This window comes from Anser cygnoides, chromosome 6, assembly GCF_040182565.1.
Source record: "Anser cygnoides isolate HZ-2024a breed goose chromosome 6, Taihu_goose_T2T_genome, whole genome shotgun sequence".
In the NCBI taxonomy this organism is placed as follows: domain Eukaryota; kingdom Metazoa; phylum Chordata; class Aves; order Anseriformes; family Anatidae; genus Anser; species Anser cygnoides.
The window spans coordinates 33,498,446-33,511,668 of NC_089878.1; the positions used below are offsets into that span (position 1 = coordinate 33,498,446).

Sequence of the window (13,223 nt, forward strand, 5' to 3'; positions counted from 1 at the left end):
TGTCAAGAGAATGTTTTGTATGCTTGTACGCTACGCAGAATATAAACTACAGGCAACCAACTAGAATTTCTATTCTTCAAAATTAAATTCTGCAAATGGATTCCTCCTTTTCAAAGAAATATACATTTCTTCACAGCTGTGCCACTTCAGAAAGAAGCCACAGTCACTTGGAAGGTAACTGACTGTGGGGCTGAAATCCCAAGCCACCCTTTGCAGAGACACGTGAGTCTCCTACCATGGAGCAAGATGGATGGGGAGACATACAATGTATTCAGTGCCTGGCTAAAACTATAATCTGACATAGCAGTGGGGATTTATGTTGCTTTTCCTTCAGCATCTTGTTAAGAACGAAGAACCTGAATGTTCAAGTGGGGAGATTCTAGGCTCTTGTGTTTTGCTAATTTTGTCGTTCATTGACTGGATACACCAGTTGCAGCCGAACTGGAGAGCATGCCTGCACTTCTGCCAGAGCTCTCCCTTGTTTTTCAAATTGGCAGGCACCGAGTAACTTGTAGAGCAAGTGAATTGCTTGTTCTTGCTTACATGATTCATTATTATTTTCCACAGTCACTATGAATAGAAGTAAGCCATCTGTTATAATACCAGTGTGCCTTTCACAAAGAAGCATGGCTTTAACTAGAAGTAGAAATGAATGTGACATAAAAATGGGTTTGGGGATCTGCATCTACATCTAAATTAGATGGCACAATAATATCAGCAATTGATATGTGCATAAAACTTGTTTTGTGAGAATATTTACTATTGTTTTCAAAGAGAAACACAGTAGGCTGATATCATTTTAAGTTATGAAAAGCAATATATTCACTTCAACAGAATAAACTTTATTCACTGCCCCTCAATATGGAATCTATGTATTGTTAGACTACTAATTAAGCAAGTAAATCCAAAACTTGATATTAAATATAGTTTCCTTTATCGTTTTAGATCAACATTATTCATTTCCAGAACAGCTTAACAAACTAAAAAGCGCTAAAAATCTCTAAAGCCTTTTGACCTGATTTTTTTAGTTATATTTTAAAACTTACAAAACAAATTGCTGCATCTGTGAGAACTGATGTTGCCTTTTCTGCAGAACTGTCTTAGATGGGCTGTTCTTTGGATAGCTTTTTTGGGGGGGGGAGGAGGAGAGGGTGTAGGTTTTTTGTTCTGTTTTTTTTGTCATTCTGCCTTGTTTGTTCTTTGAAAGGTTTATACTTGACAGTAAAAGTAAAGTTGAGAATTTTATCTCAGTTACACTTTCTCATCTTTAAAATATTTACACATTTTTTTCCTAAAATATGATTAAAATATATTCTTAGGATGCAGTTTTCACAAGTACCTGTTAATGTTGCAATGTGGTAACCAATTTTTCCCTTTTTTTTCTTTGTGTTCATCTTCCCATTTATTCTTCCAAATCAAATGTGATTTCTTTAGGTCAGAATTGGCATTATTTTCTGTATATATGGAACATGTTAAATGCAGAAATCATGAACACTCTAAAGGTCTGTGATATTACTATATATTACTGCAAGACCATATAGATAAATAGATATATTACTTCAATAGCATAATAGATAAGTGCTGTAAGATCTCAGAGTAGGAATCTGCAATGCTTGTAGGTTAAGCTCCCTGTGAACAATCTCAGTGCAGTTTTTTAGCTCCATGTTTAGGATTCCATGCACTTGTGCTGGGTCTGTCTGGGATGGAGTTAACTTTCCCTGCAGCAGCCCACACAGTGCTGTGCTCTGCACTTGTAACTAGAACAGCACTGGTATCACTCCAGTGTTGTCTATTGCTGCATAGTACTGGCACAGCATCAGGACTCCCTCCAAGCCCCCAAGAGCCAGTCTGTTACTATTTTTGATGAACAATTTGCAATCAGACTGGATTTGGAGGAAATGGAAAATGATGTACATAAAAAATAATGGAAAAGTATGCAAAGAAATAACTGGGGGTTGTAACTTGTATCACCAGCGAATAACTGCAGTCTCTTTTATTTTTTTCCTGCTAGCTGAGGGATGTGCAGTCAGAGTAAGTGATTAAAGAGAAATTAGTCTAGAAGTTTTCTTTCTCTCACATCAGTTGACAACTGAAAAATAGAAGGGTCTTTCCTTCTTCAGAGAAAAGCCCTCACTAGTAGGAGGCACGATGGAACATCCTACAGGTGCTTGGAGTGAGAATTGTCACTTTACCCCTTGTTTCTTGAATTTTCTGTATCCAAACATAATTTTCTATTCTTTCCACAAGATGTAAAAATCCTTCAGTAACATTGTCCCATTCTGTCCTATCTGTGTTGTGTATTCCCCACCTCTAATCAGCCATATGGGTAAAGGGATTCATGAACCAAAGACTTTAACACAAAGAAATCTTCTTTACTTTTCAGTAAAATAGAATACTTAAGGTATAGTAGACAGTTCACTGAACTAAGAGATGTAATTCTTGTTTGAAAAGGTTGCCACATAATTTTAAGTGTGAAACGACCCAAAGAATCAAAATTGGTAAGGAAATGTTAGCACAGAAGCATCAGTTGATTATTTCAGCAGGGCATGCTTGGAAAATACATTTCTTTCTTTATATAGTATCTGCAAAGACTAATTTCATAATTCTGATATGCAACCATTTTTTTTTAATTTTAGGTTGATGAATCAGCTAACTGCCTTCTTCCTCAGTGCTTATACTCAGGAATGGAAAACTGAAGATCACTGGATTGGTGAAAAGATAAGACTCAAGGTGCTTGAGTATCTACTGAAATGTCTTCAAAATGCTTAAACAGGTGACATTTTCCCTTGAAAGTTATTTTCCGTATATTGAATATGCACAGGTAATTCAGCAAACACTTCCCCACAAACATACACATATATACATATGCATATATTGGAAAGAATGAAGGATGCTTCCCCAGAAAATGCATAAAATCAAAATGATCTCAGATGCGGTAACCTATCTAATCAATGACAAACCAGCCTTCGGGAACCACAACCAAATCCTGGTCCTGAGTTTGAAAGCAGGCCATTGGGGTCATGGTTGATTCCAAAGCTACCCTTCAAATTCTGTTATACTTTGAGGTTACCAAATCTTATGTCAGCCATCCCTCAAGCGTGCACAATTGTCTGCACATACATGCATTCCCTGTCCTACCAACCAGCCAAAATTAATGGAAATTCTCGGAATGGAAAGGGTACCTTAAATAGGGCATTGCTATTGTACCTCATTGTTAGCTATCACACTATTATATTAGACATTCATCTTTTATCATTGTTCAGCTCCAGTAATAATGTGTCATCTAAGACTCCTGACTCTTAATTAGAAATCATACTGCTATTCTTCTCCTCACTCTGCTATGCCCTGCTGTGACTTTTCTGTCAGGCTGCTCTTCCCTGTGATATGAAACAAGGTGGGGTAGCATAGGGGTTAATGCAATTATTTACATTTGATAATACAGAGTATAGCAGTGAATTAATACAATGGTTTGCAGCATTTTGGAGCTAAAAAGAAATTAGATGCCATCTCATCACTGATTTTCTAACTGGAGTGTGCTACATTTAACCTTTAAACTTTATGCTACTTGCACAATTCCAACATCACAGGGTTTTTCTGGAGAAGAATGTGCAATTAGCCAGGATTTGGAGGGACTGGGAGATGATGGACATAAAAAATATTTCTTTAGAGATTTATTTGTAAATTTCATGGCTTGTTTATGGAATCAGACATATAAAATTGTCTCCCTTTATATTTTTCTTTTTTTAATTTTGCATTCCTACAAAATGGTCACACTACAAAGCCAAAGAAATAATAATGTATAGTTACCCTTTTTAAATAACTGCAAATGTTAAGTGCTGAGGACTATCTTAACAGAGAACCCAGACCTACTGAAGTAAGAGGAAAAATTGGACTGACTTGCAGGAGGCCAGAATGCCACCCACAGAGGTGCCTGATTGCTGGAAAATGCTGGGTTCCTGCTGTCTGAGAATCACTGCCATCTCTGATATCCAACATTGGACAGTTGAAAGGTAAGATACTGCAATTACCACTGCAGACTGAAAAAGCCAGATCCTTAGTTCGTATAGAATGGTGTGACTCTGAAAGCAATTGTACAATGATGGTTTATACCAGCTGAGGAACTGGAGACATGTGTTTGCATGTATGATACAAATGTTGTTTTCTTTCCATTTATGGCTATACTTTGAGGAAAAAAATGATTGGAAATACAAATATTCCTGATAATGATTTTAATAAGCAATTACATTCATGATTTAAATATATTCATACTTGCTCGGTTCATATAAATGAATGTTAGAAAAGCCATCAGATAATATTATATAATTATTCCTAATAACATCTCATCTACTGACAAATTAATATTCTTTCTGATATTATTAACTTAAAACCTATCAGATTGTAACTGCAAACATAACATCTCAATGAAAGTTGTAATGGAAAGGAATGAATCCCAGAGCTTGAAGCATGTTCTTATCACTTATCAACATCAGGCAATATCAAAAGAAACAGACAGGAGAGACAGTCAGTACTCTTTTATGGCTTATTTTCAAAATGCACGAGCATATGTGGATAGAAACATTCTATGACAGAGCTTGTATTAAGGGCAATTCTTTACCAAGAATTTCAGCAAAGAAAATGGAAAAAATATGTTCTGCTCTCTTTGTGAGTCTAAATGTCTGTATCTCAGTGTGGTAAATGTGATTTAGGTCAGGATGAAATTTACTCTAAGTGAGATATCAGAAAACATCAGGAGCAATTCAATCCCCCGCTGTCCCCCAACTGGATAATTCTTACTTCCAGATGAGCAAGAATCCCAGACAGTTTCACAAAGCAGCAAAAAATTTGAGATTAGAGCCCCAGAACACACCGGGGACTTTCTTTCCTCGGGCATGAGATGGAATCTGCCTCGCCAGATTGTTCAAGCTTAAGTTGGAATTGAGACCCCAGTGCCAGTAAAAGGAAGAATTATTGGAAAGCCTTGTCTCAGTTGCACTGGTACTACAGAGTAGAGCTGACTGTTGTGTGGCATAGGATTAACAAAAGTGCTGGATTTAACAGATGTAAGAACCTGTCAAGAATGCCCAGGCTGAGTACCACTCAGCATTGTGTCCCTATGCAACCAGAAAAGTCAAAGTGTCTTGTTGGACCTGGAGGATGGGTGAAGGGTGGCAGGGGGAGAGGAGGAGTTCTCTGAGAAGACATTAACTGTTGGATCAGGTTGCTAGTTTTACTGCATGTTGGGACTTGAATATATATTAACAGTAATGGATTTCAATGGAAATATAACTTCTTAAGCTTGATTGTGCCTTGTATTAGATTAATAAATATCAAAACTGTGGCAATGGCATAATTAACATGGACAATTTAGATGAGAATGAATATTGCCCTGAAAAGAGTCCAAAGAAAACAAATTTATGCTGTGTTCAGAAATGTGTCAGAAAGAGGTTGGAATGTGTATTAGTCCCTAACAGAAGTGGTTGCAGAGTTTATCCATCATAGTCTAGTCTAGGGATGCTGAAGTCATAAGAATTTATGGAAAGGGGAGTAGGGACTATATGTGGACATGAGCAGAGACAGGAATTCATTTTTCAGTGATGTGAAGAAGTGAAAATATGGTCACTTAAATGAAGAAAACCAATAAATAAAACCAAACAGTCAGTTATTAAAACTCTGAATCATTGATGTTCCAAATGGAGAATAAGTAAGTACTGTTATCTAGTATTAGATAAGCATTATCTAATGATAAGTATTAGATAAACTGATTAGTAATAATTAGATAAGTATTAGATAAGCATTTGTTAGTTTCATCAGTGACAGTGGAGTTGGGGAATAGTTTCCTGGTTCTGAGCCATGCGAGATGTTACCAGAGATAGCTGGTGAAATCTCAGATTAATGAGATTTCCACCACTGATTTCAGTTGAATGAGGATTTAATTCCTTGTTCCTACCAAGAATCTTACACTGTAAATTAATTTCTTGTCAGTCTGATACAGTCTCATTAGAACACGTCTTGTCACATTTGTATAGGGATTCCATATTCACACTGAAGTGAAATGACATGAATGTCAAGGTATTCTAACACATTAAACAGTTTCTGAGGACTACAGAGATAAACCTAGGCAGAGGAATTTATGAACAACAAGGCAGAGGAATTTATCAACAACAGGGCTTCACTGAAAAGTTCCAGTCGTCAGCTCTAAATGTTGGTATAACCATACATCTCCTTTTTCCCTTGGTTCAGATTTGTAAATGCAATGAAATCTCCCATGGTTTATTCTGAGAAATGAGAATTACTATGCTTTTATGGTTGTGTAATTGTTCTATAATAACTAATAATGATGCATCTGCAGTATCATAAGCACAGTGTTATAAAATCCAGTGCAAACAAGTGGATCCTGTGTTACATCTGAGTTATTTCAGAAATGGGATGAGGTTCAGTCATTTGCGTAGACAGATACGATTTTACTTTCAGCAATGTAGAGAAGGAGATAGCTTACCTAACCCTTTACAGTCATATCAATTGTTTTAAAATGTCTGTCAAAAAAAAACAAAAAAACACTGTAAAAGCTACCTATGACTTGAATATAAAAAGCAAAAGAAAGAAGAAAAGAGTAACTAGATAATTAAATAGGGGGAAAGTAGACCTCCTTGAAAATGCATGACACTTATGCTTTTGCTTTTGTCTTTCATGCTAGCAACTGTTGCTTTAAACCCCTAATACTGCAATTTAATGTCCTGAGCCCCACTGCCTTTTGAGGACCCTGGCAGTAACCAATTCCCATGTAATGAGCTGTATGTTCAGAGCCAGGGCTACGTCAGTTTAGTTAAGGGAGAACTTTAAAGAAAACAAATTCTCATTAAGAAAATTAATTAAAATATAGTTGTTAAAAACAGATTGGGGAAAAAAAAAACATTTATTTTGGGAAATATCAATGTCATGAAAAATGTTATATGTTCAGTGTACTGCTAATGGCTTCCCTATCTAAAGTGCTGTTGGACTGAAATGGCTGCACCTCAAACTCCTGCTGTTAAATCCTTTGTACCACAACAATTGGTTTTGTATTCTTTTTCTATGTATACAGAATCTATAGCTAACTGCTACGTATCCATATTTCCTGGGACCTGAAATTTGCCCCCACTGCAGCATTGTGTCAGGTTGCATGAATTTCCAAAAGCTCAAGGCTCAACTCTTCCGCAGGGGATCAGTTCATCTCAGTGACTGATTTTTTTGTTGTGCTTTTTCCTTTTCTTTTGAAAAGCAGAGGAGCATGTAGCAAGCCAGTCTCAGAGGAAAGAATGATTTTATTTGAAAAAATAATTCTATAGGTAACATCGCTCAATTTGAACATAATTACGATCTGGCTCATCCTGCAATAGTTAGAGTCTCAGTAGGGGATGACATATAGGGCATGATGAGAAAGCATGCGCATGGAAAAAGTGACACATTACTTTCAGCTACCCTCCTGCTGATGTTGTGCAGTGTTGTTGAAGAAGGTGTGGTGTTTTTTTCTTTCCCACTTATTATTCTTTGCTGTCAGCCAAAAATAATAGTCAGACTTGAAACAGTGGGAACTTAGAAATAAAATGTGACAATCAAGGAAAGAAGGACTGTGGGCAAAAAGATTGAGGAGAATGTATTGTGTGGCTGAACATGTCCCATGGAAAGGATGGGTAGATACTGAGCCTGGACAAGGCTGCCCTGTGACAAGGACTGAAATGGCAAAACGTTTGTGCTGTGTACACTATCTAGATCAACCTCTGTTGCATGCACCCTGTGGGGCTGGGAACAAAGACACCATTACTGCAGTCTAAGATCCATGGGAATGACATTAAGAAAATGTCATATACTCTTTAAATTATGTCCTGCTTGCAAAATCCCTTACTCTTTGAAGACTTCTAGAGAAAAAGATGATATAGCTTTTACAGACCTCTGAGGACAGCTGTTAAGTTTAGGCTTTATTTTCTCTTTTGCCTGAGGGAAATCTCCTATTGACTGTGGATTACAGCTAGACTATAGACTAAAATTTCTCATAAATTGCTCTGTGAGTTAAGTGCATGCTTATTCATTTGCAATCACCTTCTAAAACCCTGTCTTCTTGGAGGACACTGTTCTTCACACAGCCACATCAAGTGCTGAGCAAGGGCAAAGTGCCTCATGAGAGCAAAGGACTATGCTTTTCCATCTACTGCTGCCTCTTAGGAAGACAGGTGGGGAGCAGAAAGTGGAGGATGCATACTTCACTACAGCTGACTCTTTCTTCTGCCAAAAAAGTCACATACTTTGAGATCTGTCCCACTTTCTAAGCAGGTGCCTTGCTGTGTCTAGAAAGCAACAGCCTCTTGTTTTGATTGAAAGATAAGCCTTTAAAAATATTTCTTCTGTTCACAATGTGGGTGGCTTTGCTTGTCACATACAAGCTCATTTCAGATAGACTATCTATTCATTGGCTCAAAATATTTATTCTTGGTAGCTGTTTTATAAACTGCTCCCTAGAAGCTTTTTATATAATGACAAGCCTATTAGCATGAGAAGAAAAATGATCTCCTCCTACAAGGTTTTCCATCGTGAGCATTTCTGGCTTCCACACAAAATATACTCCTTTTATAAAATCATTATGGTACACAAACTCTTCTGAATTGGTCTTCCAGTGCTGCAAGTCCTGTAAATTTGAGTCATATCTTTATTTTTATATATTTAATTCCTTTAAACTTGCTGACATTAAAATTATAGTGATGTGCATTCATGTGTTAAATGACAGTTGCTGCTTCCTCAGCTGGCTTTTCCACCCCACAGCCACTACAGTGCTGCAGAGAGCATGGCACTGCAGACTCCTGCCTTGCTTGCACTACACAGTGCAACATCTCGCCTCCTGAGGGCCTGTCTGTAAATCCCACCTTGCTCACTTTGATGTAAGGATCCTATACATCCCGTGTCACTCCTGCCATTGGTGGTATGCATTTTCAGTGTGGTGCCTACTGAATCCAGCCGTGATTGCCCAGCACCTCAGATCAATGAAGGCAAAAACATTTTTCATTCCCAAAGGTTGAAAGTTTTTTTTTAAGCCTTTTTATTGCTTTGCTTAGGAGTGATGGTGGTTTTCATGTCTCCCTCTCCCTCCCTATCACTCTTTTTTTGGATAAGCTGCTATGGCCTATGTCCAAATGCCTTTCTTATCCTTCTGTGGAACTGATAACCCTCAGGTTAGAAATTAAGTTTTGTGTTTTCCACATCTTCATTCCTGAGCAGAAAAAGATGCTAAGGAGGGGAAGATTGAATAAAACCCAGAAACAGCAAGAAACAGCAAAATCATGTTCTTCAAGTAGTATCTCCAATTATTCATTCACTATTAATTATTTCTCATCTTCATCCTTCTTGACAGCTTGTGAAATGAAATTTTTCAATGATGTAGCTTTTTACTTTTACATTCACACTTGTCTATTTAAGAAAATTATGCACTGCAAAACAGAATAGTTGCTAGTTAGCAAGAATAATCATTTATCTTACCGTAATTTCATGTCATTACCCATTAGTCAGTAACAATGATTGGCAATGCAATTTTCTTTGCAATAAAATTAATTAATATGCACCTTATTATCTGCTGTTCAGATTCTTCTAAAAGCAGAACTTGAGATTCTTTTAGCAAGCAGGCCATTACAAGAAAAAAAAATCATATGGCATGTTAAAAATGGTAGTTGGCTTTAGAACTACTGTTTCAATTAGGATATAAATGAAAGAAATAGTCTCCCCTTTTAAGTACCCCTGATTAATTTCTTCTGGAGAATTAGCAGGCTAGTTTTAGCCAGTCATAATAGCATAATATGTCAGCAAAAGAAGGAGATAGGTTTATGATTTCTCAACATGTGCACGACTTCACCTCTGAAATGGAACACATTTCCTTAACGATATATGTCAGTGCTTTCTCTATTATATCATCAAAATCAGTCTTTTACAGAACAGTCTGAGAAAGTTCCTAAAGGTGTTATGACTACTTCCCTCCACTTCTAAATTAGAAACATCATAAATATACTATTGGGAGTATCAGATGATTGGGTGCCAAGACATCTGATAAAGTCCGCTTATTTTTCACTTTCTTACTCCTGATAATTGTGATATTCCAACCCTCAACAGAGCTCCACAAAGCTACAATAAAAATTTGAAAGGCAAAACAAAGTGGAGAAAAATAGCCAGAAAAATATATTTCCTTCCTGAATGGGCAATATATCCATCACATCACCCAACCTACAGCACAGGATAAAACTCGGAATCTGGATGTGAGTAGCTGGTAACTGAAGACCTTTAAGTGACTTAATCCCAGCTAGTGACATATTTCATATTAATGCAAAACCCAGGAAGGACCAGCCTAGATTAGTAGGTCTCGTTATACCTAAGATTATATAAATAACTTGTTCAAATAGTTTCTAGTGGAACGTGATGGTAATTTGGCCATGTTCTGGACATCCTACCATTCTCACTCAGAACAAGTTTAGGTTTCTCTGCACAATCATAGAATGATTTGTATTTGAAGGGACCTTAAAGATCATCTAATTTGAACTTCCCCACCATTGGCAGGAACACCTTATGCGAGATCAGGTTGCCGTCCAACCTGGCTGCAATCTGCTATTTTAAGACTCTACATGTAAGGATTTCCATGTGCCTAACTGTGCAACACCCTGTATCTCCAAGACATAGGATATCATGGAGGCTGAATGTTAATATGGCTCCAAGAGGTTCAAGGTAGAACAAAACATTTATTACTAAATATATCCAAATGATTTTCAGCTCAGAAAGTCTCTGAGGTACCTGAGGGACCACTCTGGAAAAATACCACGTTTGTTGCCTTATACAAATACCTAACAGGCATTCATTTAATCACTCTCAGAAGAGACTATACATTCAGTGAGCTATTCAGTACTTCTCATCTCATTCATGACCTTCTGGTTTAGATCATGTCATGCTTTCTGTTATGCTTTGTTTTTCTTCTGTGATTCAGAACACTTTGAACATGGTGAATCTTACATGTTTCTTGTCTAAAGTAGTCCAAGAAATTTTATAATTGTTGGTACAGTCAGTGAGAAAGCCCTGCTAGAAATCCCCTGCCATATAGTTGGATTCTGTAAGTGGTGAGTGGTAGATAAAAGACCCCATAAAAACTACACTCCTAAAAACAGATGATTTTTTTTAACAGAATAATATAAAAAAGTAACTGTAAATCCTTTCACATTTTTAGTTGATGAGTAGTCAAAAATTTCACAGTAATTTATCATGTCAAAGCACAGATGTTATATCATTTAAAAAAAATGAAAATGTTAATTTGTATCTATAGTTATACAGCTGTTGATGCTAAGAATAGATCCCAGAGATCCATGTTCTGGTTATTCAGGCTTTCAAACCTAAATACTGAACACTATGTTTGGGTCAAGTTTCAGAACCTGTGCAATTGATACACCACAAAATAACCGAATGACATCATGATTCTCAAATTAAGATCTTATATAAGAAAGAAATTCTATGCACTTCTTGGCACTGAACACTTATATTTTGCTAACTTTTTGAAAGTCAGTTTGGACACTGAAAATAATGCTCAGATGAGGAAAATATTTGATTTAGCCAAAGCCATGTGGTTCTTGAATGAATTGCAATAACATGTAATTCATGAGGTAGCTTCTCACAACTACCTGTAGGTTCCAATTTCCTGAACTCTTCAGTAAATTTGCATGTATGCATGTATGATGCAATATAACCCTGGGAAAATTTTAGAATCATTAGAAGGACTACCAGCAAAAATTAAATAAATAAAGAAATAAAATCCACGGCATTTCACCACTCTTTCAGAAATTTTTATTCCAACAGACCGTATTCATTTATATTCTCAGCTTCTGTTAAGACAAGCTTTCAATAAAGAAACAGCATACTATTTCTTTTCTTTCATTATAGCCAGTGAATTAATTTACATGAGGAATCATAAAGATATCTGTTCCCAAGTCAGTGTTTCCAGTATTAGTATTTTAGGTTACATTGCTTAAGATGTCACTCCATCATAGATATAAATTGTTGGTGTCTGTGTATTCTATTATTATTCAGAAGGGTTATGGGAATAAGTAGCTTCATAATCTAGAGGAATATATTATTTTCCTAAATGAATGAGAGAAATCCTGCTCTTCCTTCTTACTGTTTCATTGTAGCCAGGGTCAATACATGTCCTGCCAGAACTGACATTGCTCAGAGAGGTACACCAGCAAATAGTTCCACATATAAAAAATCCAGCAAACTTGATGGTTTTAATAAGGAAAGCAGCTGGAATGTGGGTGTACTTATTGTACATGGACTAACTCATCTCATTATGACCCAAAGCAAAATTTTTCAAACGTTAGCTAGACACTTGGAGCTACCAAGTTCTAATAAAAGTCTGCCTGAAAAATTTTCACTTTTTATGGTGACAGGGTTTTATTCATATGAATCAAACACCTATATCATGTGGTAAGTGCTGCTTTTGATGTGGTGTGATTGAAACTTTTATACATGAACGAAGGCTAACAAAAATAAAAAAAATGGAGTGAAAAATAACATTTTTTTCTTTTTGGTTGTTTGTAAGGGTTTATTCTGTATGGCTATTCATATATTCCTGTAAAGAAAAAAACTCCAAACTACAAACATCCATAAAAATGTTCTCAAATAGAGAATAAAAAGGGACACAAACAAGGTTAAACGAAACAGCTGTTAAAATTCAAGTACATATTGCAAATATTACTTTGCAGAATTCAAACAGCTGATCTAGTTTGCCATATCATAAAGATCTAAAACCCTCTTTATGCTGCATGCTTGTAAGGATACCCACTTGTGATATTCAAGGTGCCTAGCAAAGGGTTTCAGATAAATGCCAACAGCAGGTAGATATATTTATTAAAACCTTTCTTGGTATTTGATAAAGAAAACAACGAACAAGTTCCCAGAGGCTGAAGAGGTTACCATTTTAAGAACCTTGTTGAAAAACTCCAATTTTTAAAAAAAATTTATTGTTCTGCCATTTATTAATGTCTGACAAGGTAGATTTAATAAACGGTAGTGAGTAATTTAGAAACTAGGAAATCATCCTCTGTCCAGGTATCAGTGATGAAGTTAATCAAGTCTTTATGCTCAATAGTCTGCTCCCAAATAGGCACTTGCTCTACAGGGCAAGTTTGTTGTATACTGAATTTATCTCTAGCTTAAAATTTGTCTGTTTT

At 36.3% G+C, this 13,223-nt stretch overlaps 1 long non-coding RNA gene across 1 annotated transcript in view; it reads left to right on the forward strand.

The window, feature by feature from the left end:
* LOC106039294 (uncharacterized) overlaps nucleotides 1-7,160 on the forward strand; it is a 302,419-nt gene extending 295,259 nt beyond the window's left edge. Inside the window, exons 9-12 of the long non-coding RNA XR_001209156.3 lie at nucleotides 137-222; nucleotides 2,637-2,773; nucleotides 3,856-4,010; nucleotides 4,801-7,160. This is a non-coding gene — a long non-coding RNA (uncharacterized lncRNA). The remainder of the gene's footprint in view (nucleotides 1-136; nucleotides 223-2,636; nucleotides 2,774-3,855; nucleotides 4,011-4,800) is intronic.
* The last annotated feature ends 6,063 nt before the right edge of the window (nucleotides 7,161-13,223 follow it).